This window comes from Orycteropus afer, unplaced genomic scaffold (genome assembly GCF_000298275.1).
Source record: "Orycteropus afer afer isolate SDZICR_OR568_19922 unplaced genomic scaffold, OryAfe1.0 scaffold00373, whole genome shotgun sequence".
Taxonomy (NCBI): Eukaryota; Metazoa; Chordata; class Mammalia; order Tubulidentata; family Orycteropodidae; genus Orycteropus; species Orycteropus afer.
In genome coordinates this window covers 1,477,554-1,493,252 of record NW_006921960.1, presented here as the reverse complement: position 1 = coordinate 1,493,252, position 15,699 = coordinate 1,477,554, and positions in this window count along the sequence as shown.

Here is a 15,699-nt window from a genome sequence, read left to right as displayed (position 1 = left end):
CCACTCCTCGGAAGGAAGGTTGGGCAATCCTACTTCCATAGTGATACTGCCTCAGAAACCCAAGGAGGGGTCACTATGAGTCGGGGCCGACTCGATGGCACACAACAACAACAACAACAGTGGGGTTTTGGGAAGGAACAGATCAGATGCACAGTTAAATCTACCACTTTTATTCAGAATCCCCTTTCTCTGAAGTTTTGCAATCTGCCCTTCTAAAGCACAGAATACATTTCTAGTGAGACCCGGGTCTCCCATCTGATGATCACAGACTCTAAGAGTGCATGTTCACTACATCCAGTGCCGCTGTCATTTCTACTTCACCAAATCAGTTCTGTGCACTTGCTTGTCATTGTATCCATGGTAACAGTTCCCCTTGTTACTTATCCAAACTTCAGAGAGATAAAATATAAAGGAAGTCAGAGCATCAGAGCATCTCTTAGCAAAATATGCTTCGCTTTCTTTTCTGGACAAAGACTTGCTTCTACAGTGCTGATTAGATGAGAGATATGTAGGAAGGAACAGCAACATTTCTGCTGATTACAGAGAGTAGTGAGAACTCTTACATAACCAACAAAAGTCGGGTTGGTACAAATGTTGGTTAATCATTTTCCTAGGGTTTTAATCTCAAAAGATGCTTCTTAGTGTCCACAGAAATGAGTCATGTATACTTGAATAATTATAAAGCCTTGTGGACACTCTTGTATTCACATTTACTTGAAGTGACACAGAGATCCTTTCCTAATTCTATAGACTTTAGGAAATACACTTAACATTTTTTTTGTGTGTGTGCCCTAAGATAGAAAAGTATCTCAGGTAATATTTCCTCTAACTCAACATTTCTGAAAGCTGCATGCTTCTCACTAGGGTAAACCATGGAAACTCAGTAAAACTTGCACCCAGGGCTACCCAGAAGCCTCCCTTTTGCAAGATCCACACATAAGGAGCACATCTTTGTCTATTCTTAAGAGTGTCTTGACATATGTCTTTTTTTTCTGAAGAAATAAACAGTATCATAACTTAGAAAGTTATTTTTTAGATCTCCTTTATTTTCTGTGTAGGAAGTAAGTTATAAATAACTATAATTCCAAAATTTTGGTAAAGTCTATATTAACTGCATTATGAGAGAATAGTTGTTTCGTTTTTAACAATACATTTTTATTATGCTACCCATTAGTGTCTAGTCAAAATCAGTTTTCTCTTTGCATGCCCCTAAAGTGATATGTGCCATCAGGTGCTATCTTAAATCCTATCACCCTCCACACAGATGATGAGCAACTTCCTCCATTCCTGTGATTTCTGCTACTGGTGAAGCAAGTGTACATCTATAAATACAACTGTTTGTCCAAAGGCTTCCCATGTTTGCTGACATGGATCCACTGGCATTCTAGAGTTGTTATCCTAGAAGACCATGAAGACCTCTCTTACTCCATATATTAGAAGTCAGGCTTACTGATTCAGTGGGACAAGCATTGGTTTTGAAGTCAAGATTTGAATTCTATCTAGAAAATCTATTATGTCTTTGAATAAATCAATTCATATCTTTACCTGGAAATTTCATACTTCCTTTGCAAAATACTTGACATTTAAAGATAATATTCATAAAGCACCAGCTTTGGACCTAGCAAACATAAATACTCAGTTAATAGTAGAGGATATTACTATTTACAAATGACTTTCCTGGAGAAATAATTTCAATAAGATATTTAAAAGTAAATAATCCCATAAAATATTTGCTCTTTTGTGATTGACTGATGTCATTCAGCATAATGAATTTATCAATGTTATATAGGCTTGACAAAGAATGCTTCTACATATGTATTTGTATGTTGTACAAATATGTTCATGAATGTAGTAGAACATACAAGGGGTAAAGTTATGAAAACTTCTTAGCCATAATCAAACACTTTGAAAGAACGAGTCACTGGACCTGAAGGCTCAGGACCATATTCTTGGGGAGCACCAAGGTCAATTGGCATAATATAGTCCATGAAGCCAGTGTTTTATATCCTACTTTGGTGAGTAGTGGTTGGGGTCTTGAAAGCTTGTTAGTAGCCATTTACATGCAACTACTGCTCTCTCCCCATCTAGAGATGAATGAAAATGAAGAACGAGGAAAATTAAAAATTCAAGGACCATTTCATCTAGGAACTAGTAAACTGCAGCCTTCATGACCCTAAGACCAAAAGATGGTGCCTGGCTACCACTGTTGACCTCTCTGAAGAGATCACAATAGGAGGTCCTGGATACAGTAGGGGAAATTGGCATCAAAACTCAAAATAATAAAGGAGATCAGGCTTACTGGTCTTATAGAGACTGGTGGAACCTCTGAATTATGGCCCTTATGCTTCCTTCAGGACTGGAATTGGACTCACCCCCATGGTTCATATTTCAGCCAAGCAATAGACAAATCTAAGAGGTGAATAATAACACTAGGAGGTATGCACTCCTTAAAACAATCAACCATTCCAGGTCAAAAAGGCAGAATTTGGGATAAAACTCAGAAGGCAGTAAGGGGTAGGAAAGAAGGATGAATGGAAACTATAAACTCAGGAGGGAAGTGAGAAGAGTGCTGTTACATTGTGTGGATTACAACCAATGTCAGAAAGCAAACTCTTTGTGAATTATTAAATGTAAAACCAATTTGCTATGTAAAGTTTCACCCAAATTACAATAAAAAGTTAAAAAAAAGACCCACAAAAAACAGTGAATTAGTTCCCACATTCTTTCAATAGATTAAATAGGAAGGGATAATTTTATTTAGTCTCCATGAGTAAACCAGCAAGCAATACATTTCAAACTCTGTGACCAATATGTGGAACTGTTTAGATTGTGAAATATGAACAGGATTTTCAAAGTTACATGTGTCAGAGGACATAATCATTACTACTAATGGAGTTCAAACTAAGTATCTTTTTAATGGTTAGGCTTGAAACCTTTTCATTAACGGATTTACTGTCTCATCAGTTACAGAGTGAATAGTTCTGCATTGTTTTTGAATAACTAATAATGATAAACATCTTAGATAAAAATTTAGACAAGCTAATGTGTCAGTAGTGAGAAAAGATAATATTGGCATTTAACTTTAAAACGACCTTTTATTCTGTCACTAGATGTTCATTACCATTAAAATTCAATTCATTTCTTCCTTGGCTATGATGAAATGTAAAATAAAAACCTATTGGATAGAAAACCATGGGAGTAGGGAGAAAAACAATCAGAGGAATATATAGAAGTTCTAGGGAATTACATTGAATATTTTCTTAGATTTTTTTTTAGAGGTTTAATAATCAAAAAGTGTGACTAGTCTTAAAAAAAAAAAAAAAAAAAAAAACCCAAAATGTATTGAATAGTTGCACGGAGTGAAGGTTCTGTAGCAGAATTCTTGCCTTCCATATAGAAAAACAAAGTCTATTCTCAGTCCACCTCATGCATAGCCACCACTTGTCAGTGGAGACTTGCATGTTTTTATAATGTTGAACAGGTTTCCATAGAACTTCTAGGGTAAGATAGAACAGGAAGAAAAGTGTGTTAATCTATTTCTAAAAATCAGCCAATGGAAACCCTATGGATCAAACAGTCTAATCCACAACTGATCTTGAGGGTGGCACAGGACAGAGCAGCATTTCCTTCTGCTGTGCATAGGGTCACCATGAGTTGATAGGTTTCTCAAAATTAACAACAACAACATTTGATACTTACTGGATATTGGTGTGGGGATGAAAAACAGAATAAATCTTAGTCCTTGTCCTCAAGAACTCATCATCTATAGAAACAAACTATTGTAATGCAGGATATTATTCTTGTTAGGTGTCATTGTGTTGGTTCCAACTCATAGCAACCCTATACAACAGAAAGAAACATTGCACAGTCCTGTGTCAGCTCCACAATTATTGCCAGGCTTGAACTCATCATCACAGACTCAATGTCAATCCATCTTGTTGAGGGTCTTCCACTTTTTCTATAGTTTACCAAGAATGATAGCCTTCTCCAGGTTCTCTTCTGGCAACATGTCCAAAGTACACCAGATGGAGTCTAGGCATTCTCACTTCTAAGGAGCCTCTGGCTGTACTTCCTCCAAGACAGATTTATTGATTCTTCTAACAGTCCACAGAAGATTCAGTATTCTTCTCTAACACTGAATTCAAATACAGCTATTTTTCTGCAGTCTTCCTTATTCATTATTCAGATCTCATATGCATGATCCTGTTGAAAATACCTACTAGCCACTCCTCGGAAGGAAAATGGTGCAATCTACTTCCATAGTGATACTGCCTCGGAAACCCAAGGAGGGATCTCTATGAGTTGGGTCTGACTCAATGGCACATAAAAACAAAACAAAACAAAATTGAAAATACCATGGTTTGGATCACGTGCACCCTGGTCTGCAACATGTTGTCTTTTCTCTTTAACAGTTTAAAGAGGTCTTTCACAGCAGCTTTGCCCAATACAATATATTGCTTGATTTCTTGACTCCTGCTTCTACAGGTGTTGATTATGGCTACAAGCAAAATTAAATCTTTGACAATTAAAAGCCTTTCTCCATTTATCATGATGTTGCTTATTGGTCTAATTGTGAGAAATTTTGTTTTCTATATGTTGAGGTGTAATCCAGACTGAAAACTGTAATCTTTAATCTTCACCAGGAAGTGTTTCAAGTCCTCTTTGCTTTCAGTAAGCAAGGTTGTGTCATCTGCATAGTTTTGTTAATGAGTCTTCCTCCAGTCCTGATGCCATGTTCTTCTTCATATAGTCCAGCTTCTCAGATTATTTACTCAACATACTGAATGAATAAGTATAGTGAAAGTGTACAACCATTATGCACATCTTTCCTGATATTAGAACACACACTATCCCCTTGTTATGTGTGAATGATTGCCTCTTATTCTAAGTACAAGTTCCTCATGAGTATAATTAAATGTTCTAGAATTCCTGTTCATCCCAATGTTATTCATAACTTGTTATGATCCACTCAGTCAGATGCTTTTGCATAGTGAACAAAATACAGGTAAACATCATTATAGTATTCCTTGACAAGATTCACTTGCCATTAGCAATGATATCCCTCATTCCATGCTCTCTTCTGAATCTGACTTGAATTTCTTGCAGTTTCTTATCAATATATTGCTGTAGCATTTTTCAATTATCCTCAGCAGAATTTTACTTGTTCATGATATTAATGGTATTGTTTGATATCTTCCTGGGCCCAAATATGTCTCTCTTCCAGCTGATTGGCCAGGCAGCTGTCTTCCAAATTTCTTGGCAACATGAATTTAGAAACCATCCGAAGAATAGATTTAACACATTGAACATCAATGACTGGATCTCTGATGAGTTGTAGGATGACAGTAAGGACGTTATACATGAAGAAACCAAAAGGCCACTGAAAATTAAAATAAATAAATAAATAAATATTTTAAACAAAGGCCATTTAAAAGACAGGAAATGAACCAAAGATCAAAATGGATGTCGGAAAAGACTCTGAAACTTGCTGTTTTATCGAGAATAGCAAAAGCAAATGGAAGAAATGATGAAGTAAAAAAGCCAAACAGAAGATTTCAAAGAGCAGCTTGAGAAGACAAAGTAAAATATTATAATGAAATGTTCAAAGACCTTGAGTCAGAAAATAAAAACAAAAAATATGCTTGATATTTCTCAAGCTGAAAAAACTGAAGAAATAGTCAAGGCTGAAGTTGCAATACTGAAGGATTCTATGGGCAAAATATTGAACGATTTAGGAAGCATCAAAGAAGACGGAAAGTGTACCTCTCCCCCCCAAAAAAATGGGCCACATTCAACCATTTCAAGAGGTAGTATATGGTCAAGAACCTATGGTATTGAAAGTTGAAGCCCAAGCTGCACTGAAGGAACTGGAGGATACCCACTGAAATGTTTCAACAAAAGGATACTCATTCATTTATGCAATACAGAATAGTAGGTGCAATAATAGCGGTTAGTTCCAGGTACACTGGAGAAGAAATAGAGGGGGCAATCAAATCTGAGCCATTCATGGAAAGTTTTATAAAGATTTTGAGAGCACAGTGTTTAAGAAAGCACTTGAACAAAACTATTCCACTAGGCATGATACACTAAAAAGGCACACGGTAGAGACATATATATTTTAGGCATTATCATTTTGCACAGCTATGAAACCATTAAGCAAACAATGCTACACAAAAATATTCCAGGATAATGATAGCATAGACTATCAGTTTCCGTTTGACTGTTTCTTTCTAATGGTAATGTCAAACAAAATTTACTTTCCATTTGGACCCAGTGTTTGATATATGGCTGCTTGTTGCTGCAAAGCAGAAGCAATAACTGGGTATCATTGAAAAACCAGCTGGCTATAGAAGCCTTGTTCATCCCCATGATGGTGCTGTTCAAGCACAGCTTGTTCCCCAAACTTGCTTTTCCCTCATGTCATGAATACTTCCATAGCCCTTTCTCAGTTTCTTTTTCAGTCTCTAGGGCTATTCCTATTTCCACTAGGCCTTTCATTTTATATTATAAAATATATAATATTTACATCCTTTTTTATCTGCTTGCCACCTGTGTCTTGCCTCAACATTTGGCATACTTACCTCTGTATCCTGCTCAGAAGAGTTTTGGTAAAGTATTCACACATGAAGGGGGAATGCAACACCCAATTAGATCTCAAACTACAGTCCTATCCATTCAAGAGGAAAAAAAAAATTTCCATCATATTGACTTTGACTTATGGCAACCCCACGTATATGAAAGTAGAAATATGCTCCATAGCATTTTGATGGCTGTGATCTTTAGGAAATAGATCGCCACACATTTCTTCCAAGGTGTCTCTGGTGGATTTGAGCCTTTTGCCTTTCAGTAAGCAGCTGAAAGCTTATCCATTGGTCCCACTCAATGATTCCCTATCCTTCTATCTATTGCCATCAAGTTGATACTGACTCATAATGATCCTATAGGACACAATAGAGCTGCCCCATAGGATTGCCAGAACTACAAATATTTATGGAAATAGGTTGCCATATTTTTCTACTGCACTGTAGTAAGTGGGTTTGAACTGCCAACACTTTGGTTAGCAGGCAAGAGCTTAACCATTGAACCACCTCTCTAATACCCTTAATTTGCCCCTAGTGGATGTCACACATACATTCTCCTCATTGGAGAATCAATGTATTGTAATTAATAATGATTTCTTCAAATCACAGAACAAATTCCAAATTAACAATTAATGTCCCTCACCCTATGGAAGGCTGGGAGACTAGAAGTACCATTGTGATCATGCCATTTAGGTGAAAATGCAATGATCCCATAATCTCCCCAAATATGCAATTATTCTCCCTTATGTACATTTTTCTTCTCACTGAAAATGTACCATTAAAAAATCAAAAATAACATCATAGCATTCTCATATATTGCTCTACTTTTACAGTTCCCTTTACTTTAACACAAGTGTCAGCATCAGTCTCTTCTTGAGTCATTGATTTTTTAATCCTATTTTATTCCATGCACAGCTACTAATTGCAGATGTCTGTCACTCTGGGGTGAACAGAGAACAAAGGCTATCATTTCAGCCAGTGAATTCAAAGGTATGCAAGGTTGCAAAGAAGTGCCACGATTGAACTTCACATCTAACCAATTTTTTCCAGAGATCAAATGTTAGACTTACTTATCCAGCTACAAGTCAACCAACTAAGGATGAGGGAACTGCACAAAACATGCACCTCTTGTTCTGTGTGTCTTTTTTCCTCACTTTTTGACTTGCTCTTTGGGTGTTTTCTATTTCTTTCCATTATTTTCAACACCTTAGTTCTTTAGCTTCTACTTTAGACTTTAAATGTAAAATAAGTCTGTTAAGAATCAGAATGGTAACGGGAAGAGAGTTACTTTGAAGCTGTTTTGTACATATTTTTTCTTAGATTGAAGGCAGAGGGTGCTATTTGCAAAGAAATCAATTGCAGTAACAAGGTAACATTCCCCAAAATAGGCACCTGCAGACATTTATAGTGTTACCTTATAGAATTGCTTTATGATATATGATTTCTCTCAAGTCCTGCTAAATGTAAGATGATGAATATCCTTATAGAGATATACAGACAGCAAATGTCACACACATGTTCTCCTTATTGGAGAAGCAATGTGCTGTAACGAATAATGATTTCTCCAAATCACAGATTAATCTGTGTGCAATTAATTTGGCATATCCCAAACATTGCAGAGTATCCTTCATCTGACTTCATCAAGAGTAATTAAAAAAAAAAAAAGTAGAAAATGTTTTTGCTAAAATGTCAAACATTACCCTTTCTTAAGAAAAGTTCTAATGATCTATTGACTAGGTAAATGAGAAGTTAGAGAAGATTGACATCTGTTTGCTTTCCTTCCATTATCTGTGCCATACTGTGGTGACTTGTGTTTTGCTGTGAGTCTGGAAGCTATGCCACCAGTGTTTCAAATGTCAGCAGGGTTTGCAATGGTGGGTAGATTTCAGCAGAGCTTCTAGACTGAGACATAGTAGGAAGGAGACATGGAACTCTACTTCCCCCTAAAATAATTGCCCAGTGAAAACCTTATGACTAGAAGTGGAACACTGAAGTGCTGGAAGATGAGCCCTCAGATTGGAAGGCACTTAACATATGAGTAGGGGTGAGCTGCCTCTTCAAAATAAAGCTTACTTAATGATGCAAATAGGCTAAAACTTTTGAGACCTTCATTTGCTGATGTGGCATGATTCAAAACAAGAAGAAACACCTACAAACTTATATTAATAATCAGAACTTGGAATGTACGGAATACAAATCTAGGAATATTGGAAGTCGTAAAAAAAAAAAAAGGAAATTCATAAAGAGTGATATTCTAGGCATTAGTGAGGTAAAATCAGGTGGTATTGGTCTTCTATGCTGGGAGTCACAAAGTCAAGGGGAATGGTGTCATAATCACCAGTGATAAGCAACACATCTTGATGGCATGTTCAGTCAATTTCAGACTGCAGAAGTTGATAAAAATCTTCAAATTCCTCATCTTTGGCTTTGGTGGTTGGTGTGTAAATTTGAATAATAGTAGTATTAACGGATCTTCCTTATAGGCATACAGATATTATCCTATCACTGACAGCATTGTACTTCAGGACAGATCTTGAAACATCTTTCGTGATGATGAATGCCACACCATTCTTCTTCAATTTGTTGTTGCCAGCATAGATCATGTAGTTGTCTGATTCACAATGCCCAAAACTCATCCATTTCAGCTCACTAATGCCTAGGACATCAATCTTTATGCATTCCATTTCATTTTTGACAATTGCCAATTTTCCTAGATTCATACTATGTACATTCCATGTTCTGATTATTAATGGATGTTTGCAGCTGTTTCTCCTAAATTTGAGTAGTGCCATGTCAGCACATGGAGGTCCTGAAAGATTTACTTTGCCCATGTCATTAAGGTTGGTTCTATTCTGATGAGGCAGCTCTTTCCCAGTCCTATTTTGGGTGCCTTCTGACCCAAGAGGCTCATCTACCTGCACTGTGTTTGACAAAGTTTCTGAGCTATTCATAACATTGTCCAGTAATGCATCAGACAGTGTTTCTCTGCTATTCATAAAGTTTTGTCAGGCCAATTTTTGAGAAGCGGATGGCCTCCTCCTTCTTCCTAGTCTCTCTTAGTCTGTAAGCTGCATTGAAACCTGTGGACCGTGTGCAACTCTGCTGACATCTGAAACACCAATGACACAGCCTCAAGCTTCACAAGCCAATGTGTAAGCCCCACAGGATGACAAACTGACAGACAAGTTTGTCTCCCTTAGCTGTTGGAAACTTCTGCTCCCTCCCTTTACCTAATTCCTACCTGGAACCTGCCACTTTGTGCTTCCTAGCTGCTCCCTCCCTTTCCTGACTCTAAGGGACTTGGGCCTAGCCTTGCCTCCTGCCTCTTTTCATGTGGATATCCTGCTGCTCCACAGGTCCCAGACCTCTCCTGCTCCCTCCCTTTCTTGGCTCAACCATCTTAGAAGGCAGCATATGATCAGGATTGATGACATTGAAGGAAGAAGCCCAATATTCATTGAAGACATTATGGAAAAACATGGCTTCAGGAATTGAGAGAATACCAATTGAGATGTTTTAACATGTGGATCCAACACTAAAAGAGCTTACTCATTTTATTCTAAGAAATTTGGAAGACAGCTACCTGGTCAACAGACTGGGAGAGATTCATATTTTTTTTAATTGTTCCAAAGAAAAATGATCCCACAGAATGCAGAAATTATCAAGCAATATCTTTAATATCATACTCAAGTAAAATTCTGCTGAAGATAATTAAAAACAAAAACAAACAGTAGCAGCAGCCCATCAAATGGGAACTGCCAATAATTCAAGCCAGATTCAGAAAAGGATGTGAAACTAGGGATATTGGTGATGTCAGATGGCCTTGGCTGAAAGCAGTAGAATGCCAGAAAATTGTTTACATGTGTTTTATCTACTATTTAAAGGCATGCAACTGTGTGGATCATAAGAAATTAAGGTGAACACTGCAAAGAATGGGAATTCCAAAACACTTAATTGTGCTCATGAAAAATCTGTACACAGACTAAGAGGTAGTTGTTCAAAAAGAACAAGGGCTTAAACAGGAATGATGTGTGTCAAGGTTTTGTCTTTTCACTATACTTAATCCATCTGTATGCTGAGGAAATAATACAAGAAGCTGGACTATATAAAGAAAAATGCAACATTAGAATCGAAAGAAGACTCAATAAATGCCTGAGATATGCAGATGATACAACTTTGCCTGCTGAAGGGGAAGATGTCTTGAAGAACTTACTGATGAAAATAAAAGACTATAGCCTCTGTAGTATGGATTACACTTCAACATTGTGAAAACAAAAATCCTCACAACTGGAACAATAAGCACCATCATGATAAATTGAGAAAAGCCTGATGTTTCAAGGATTCCATTTTACTTATATCCATAATTAATGGTCATGGAAGCAGTGGTCAAGAAATCAAACAAGTATTGTGTTGGACAAATCTGCTGTAAAAGACGTCTTTAAAGTGCTAAAGAGCAATGACGTCACTTTGAAGAATAAGGTGTGCCTGTCTCAAGCCACAGTACTTTTGATCCCCTAAGGTACATGAGAAAGCTAGACAATGAATAAGGAAGACCAAAGAAGAATTGATGCATTTGAATTAGGATGTTGACAAGAATACTGAATGCATCACGAACTGCCAGAGAACAAATAAATCTGTCTCAGAAGAAGAACAGTCAGAATGCTCCTTGGAAGTGAGGATGGTTGGTGAGACTTCATCTCATATCCTTTGGACATGATATCAGGAAGAACGCATTCCTGGAGAAGGATATAAAGCTTGGTAAAGCAGAGGGTTAGCAAAAAAAAAGGAAGACCTTCAATGAGGTAAGTTGACATAGTGGTTGCAACAGTGGACTCAGGCATAACAACCATTGTGAGGAACACACAGGATTAGGCATGTGTTGTTCTGTCGTACATAAGGTTGCTGTGAGTGGGAACTTGCTCCAGGCACCTGACAATAATAACAACAACATTCTGATATATTTTTTTTCCCCTAAAATAGTTAAAACTTGAGCCATCTCGCTATATAATCTGGAAACAAAAAAAGGAAAAAAAAATGCAAAGGAGATAATTTATATGAATTATAAGCACTAAGGTAAAATATAATACAAATTATATAATTTCCAAAGCTTCTTAAAAGAGCTAGAACTCCAAACTTTGAAAAGCCAGTGAATATTGAAGTGTTTGACATACTGTATGGATAAAAAGCTTCAAGGGTAGGCATTTGACTTGTTCAAAAATCGGTGTTATTTTATTTCTATATAACATTTACATTTTATATTTTCTCATATCACAGTTACCTGCAAACTAAATTGTGTAGAATAAACATGTAAGGCACTTCAGAAAACTTCCTTGTGGCAAGAAAAAACCCAACATCTAAAATGAATTATCCAAGGTGAACATTCATTTTTAAGTGCTCACATCTTTGCAGACATCCAAAAGATGCCAAAGTAAATTTCAGTGTTTGATAGTACTCACAGAAGAAGAAATCAGATCAGCTAGAAATAATCTACATGACCCACTCATTAGTATTCAAGTCAATAATCTGAATGTGATGTGATTTTTGAAATATTTAAATAACAAAAAATAAGATAATTGTTATTGATTACTAGTGGTGAACCAGTGAACTAATGTTGAGCCAGTGATAAATAAAAATTTGTATTTTCCAGCACTCTTTATTTAGAAATGTCTCAGTTTGGAGAATTTTTAAAATCTGCTATCAAATTCCATACAAAATTTAGACTAATATAATAGCAAGTGATAAATTAGTTAAATAGTTCCTTATCAACATATTAGTCTAGAGAGTATAATAATAAACTTATTGACTGGACACTCTCAGAAAACTAAAAAAAAAAGTCTGGGCAATACAGAAAGAGTAGAAAGAATTAATGTGTTCCACTTGTGATTAGTAAAGCTTAGAGTACAATACATGGGTGCTGTCTTTTTTACCATTCTCTTGCTTTGGGGAGCTTCACAACAGTAATTATGATCAAGATAAACTGAGAGATATAACATGTTATATGTTTATTTACCCTTATGCTAAAATACATTTATTTCTGAGTAGCATATGCCTTAATAAACCTTTGTGTTCACTCTGTTTTTGTTGTTAGTTGGTGTCGACATGGTTGCAACTCATAGGTGGACCATGTGCAACAGAACAAATCACAGCCAAGTCCTGTATCAGCCTCACAATCATTGCTGTGTTTGAGACTATTGTAGCACTCTCTGGGTCAATCCAACTCATTGAAGATCTTCCTCTTTTCACTGGCCTTCCATTTTACTGAACATAATCTCTTTCTCTAGGCACTATTCCCTCCAGATAAATTTCAATAGTACAAAACAAAGCTTCAACACCCTTGTTTCTAAGGAATATTTTGGCTGCACTTGATCCAAGACAAATTTGTTTGTTCTTCTGGAAATCCATGATATATTCAGTGTTCTTCACCAGAACCGTAATTCAAATATATCAAGTATTCTTAGGTCTTCCATATTCATTGTCCAGCTTTCACATATATATAAGGGGATTGAAAGTACCATGGCTTGAGTCAGGCACACCTTAGTCCTCCAAGTTACATCTTTGCTCTTTAGTACCTTAAAGAGGCCTTTCACAACAGATTTGTCCAATGCAATATGTTGAGTTTTTGACTGCTGCTTTAATGGGCATTGATTGTTGATGTAACTAAAATGAAATCTTGAGAACTTTAAACTTTTAATTATGGTGTTGCTTATTGGTTCAGTCATGAGAATTTTTGTTTTTTCTATGTTGTTTTTGTTAGGTGCAATCAAGTCATTTCTCCAACTCATAGTGACCCCATGCACAGCAGAACAAAACACCACCCGATCCCGCACCAGCTCCATGATCCTGCTATACTTGAGCTATATTATATTATTGCAGCCACCATATCAGTCCATCTCTTTGAAGGCCTTCCCCTCTTTTGTCTACCTTCCACCTTACCAAGCATGACATCCTTCTTCAGGGAATGGTCCCTTCTGACAACATGATCGAAGTAGGTGAGACGAAGTCTGGTCATCCTCGCTTCCAAGGACCATTTCGGGTACACTTCCTCCAGGACAGATCTGTTAGCTCTTTTAGCCGTCATGGTACTTTCAGCATTCTTCGCCAGCACCACAACTCAAAAGCATCAACTCTTCTTCAGTCTTCCTTATTCATTGTTCAGCTTTCACATGCATATGAGGTGATTGGAAATATCATGGCCTGTGTCAGGTGCACCTTAATCCTCAAGGAGACATCCTTGCTCCTCAGTACTTGAAAGAGTTTCTTCCCGATTAACCTTCCCAGTGCTGCACGTTGTCTAATGTCCTGACTGCTGCTTCCATTGACATCAATTGTTGAACCAAGCAATGTGAATTCTTTGACAACCTCAATCTTCTCTCCATTTATTGTGATGCTGCTTATTGGTCCAGTTGTGAGGATTTTTGTTTTCTTTATATTGAGATGTAATCTGTACTTCAGACTGTATTCTTCAATCTTCATAAGTAAGGACCTCAAGTCATCCTCACTTTCAACAAGCAAAGTTGTATCATCAGCATATCTCAAGTTGTTAATGATTCTTCCTCCAATCCTGATGCCATGTTTTTCTTCATATAGTCCAGCTTCTCGGATTATTTGCTCGGCATATAGATTGAATAAGTGTGGAATAAGGATACAGCCCTGATGCACTCCCTTCTTGATTTTAAACCATGTAGTGTCCCCTTGTTCCATTCAAATGACAGCCTCCTGGTCAAGGCACAGGTTCCTCATGAGTACAATCAAGTGTTCAGGAATTCCCATTCTTCTCAATGTCACCCATAATTTGTCATGATCCACACAATCAAATGGCTTTCCATAGTCAATAAAACAAAAGTAAACATCTTTCTGGTATTCTTTGCCTTGCGCCAAGATCCATCTGACAACAGGTATGATAGATATCCCTTGTTTCACGTCCTCTTGTGAATCCAGCTTGCACCTCTGGAAGTTCTCTGTCAATATACTGCTGCAACCATTTTTGAGTTATCGTCAGTAAGATCTTACTTGCATGCAATATTGATGACACTCTTTTATAATTTCCACATTCTGTGGGATCACCTTTCTTTGGAATGGGTACAAATATGGATCTCTTCCAGTCATTTGGCCAGGTAACTGTCTTCCAAATCTCTTGGCATAGCCGAGTGAATGTCTCCAATGAGGCATCCATTTGTTGAAATATCTTAATGGATATTCCGTCAATTCCTGCAGCCTTGTTCTTTGCCAATTCCTTCATTGCAGCTTTGACTTCTTCCTTCAGTACCATTGGTTCTAGATCCTATGCCACTTCCTGAAATGGATGAAGATCAACCAGTTCTTTTTGGTACAGTGACTCTGTGTATTCCTGCCATCTTCTTTTGATGTTTCCTGCATCATTCAATATTTTGCCCATAGAATCTCTCAATATCGCAACTCGAGGCTTAAATTTTTTCTTCAATTCTTTCAGCTTGAGAAATATGAGGCATGTTCTTCCCTTTTGGTTTTCTAACTCCAGGTCTTTGCACATTTCATTATAGTAATTTGCTTTGTCTGCTCAAGCTTTTCTTTGAAATCTTCTGTTGAGCTCTTTTATCTTGTAATTTCTTCCATTTGCTTTAGCTACTCTCTGCTCAAGGGCATGTTTCAGTCTCTTCTGTCATCCATTTTGGTCTTCTCTTCTTTTCTCATCTTTTTAGTGATCTCTTGCTTTCTTCATGGATAATGTTCTTGATATCCTCCCACAATTCTTCTAGTTTTTGGTCGTTGGTGTTCAATGCATCAAATCTATTCTTTAGATGATCTCTAAATACAGGAGGTATATATTCACAATCATATTTTGGCTTTCTTGGATTTGTTTTAATTATCTTTAACTTCAAGTTGCACTTGCATGTGAGCAGTTGATGGTCTTCTCCACAATCAGCTCCTGCCTGGTTTTGGCTGAAGATATTGAGCTTTTCCACCACCTCTTGCCACTTATGTGGTCAGTCTGATTCTTGTGTGTTCCATCTGGTGAAGTCCATGTGTATAGCCACTGTTTGTGTTGTTGAGAAAAGATGTTTGCAATGAATAAGTCATTGGTCTTGCAAAATTCTACCATGCGAGTTCCAGTATTATTTCTGTCACCAAGGCCAAAGTT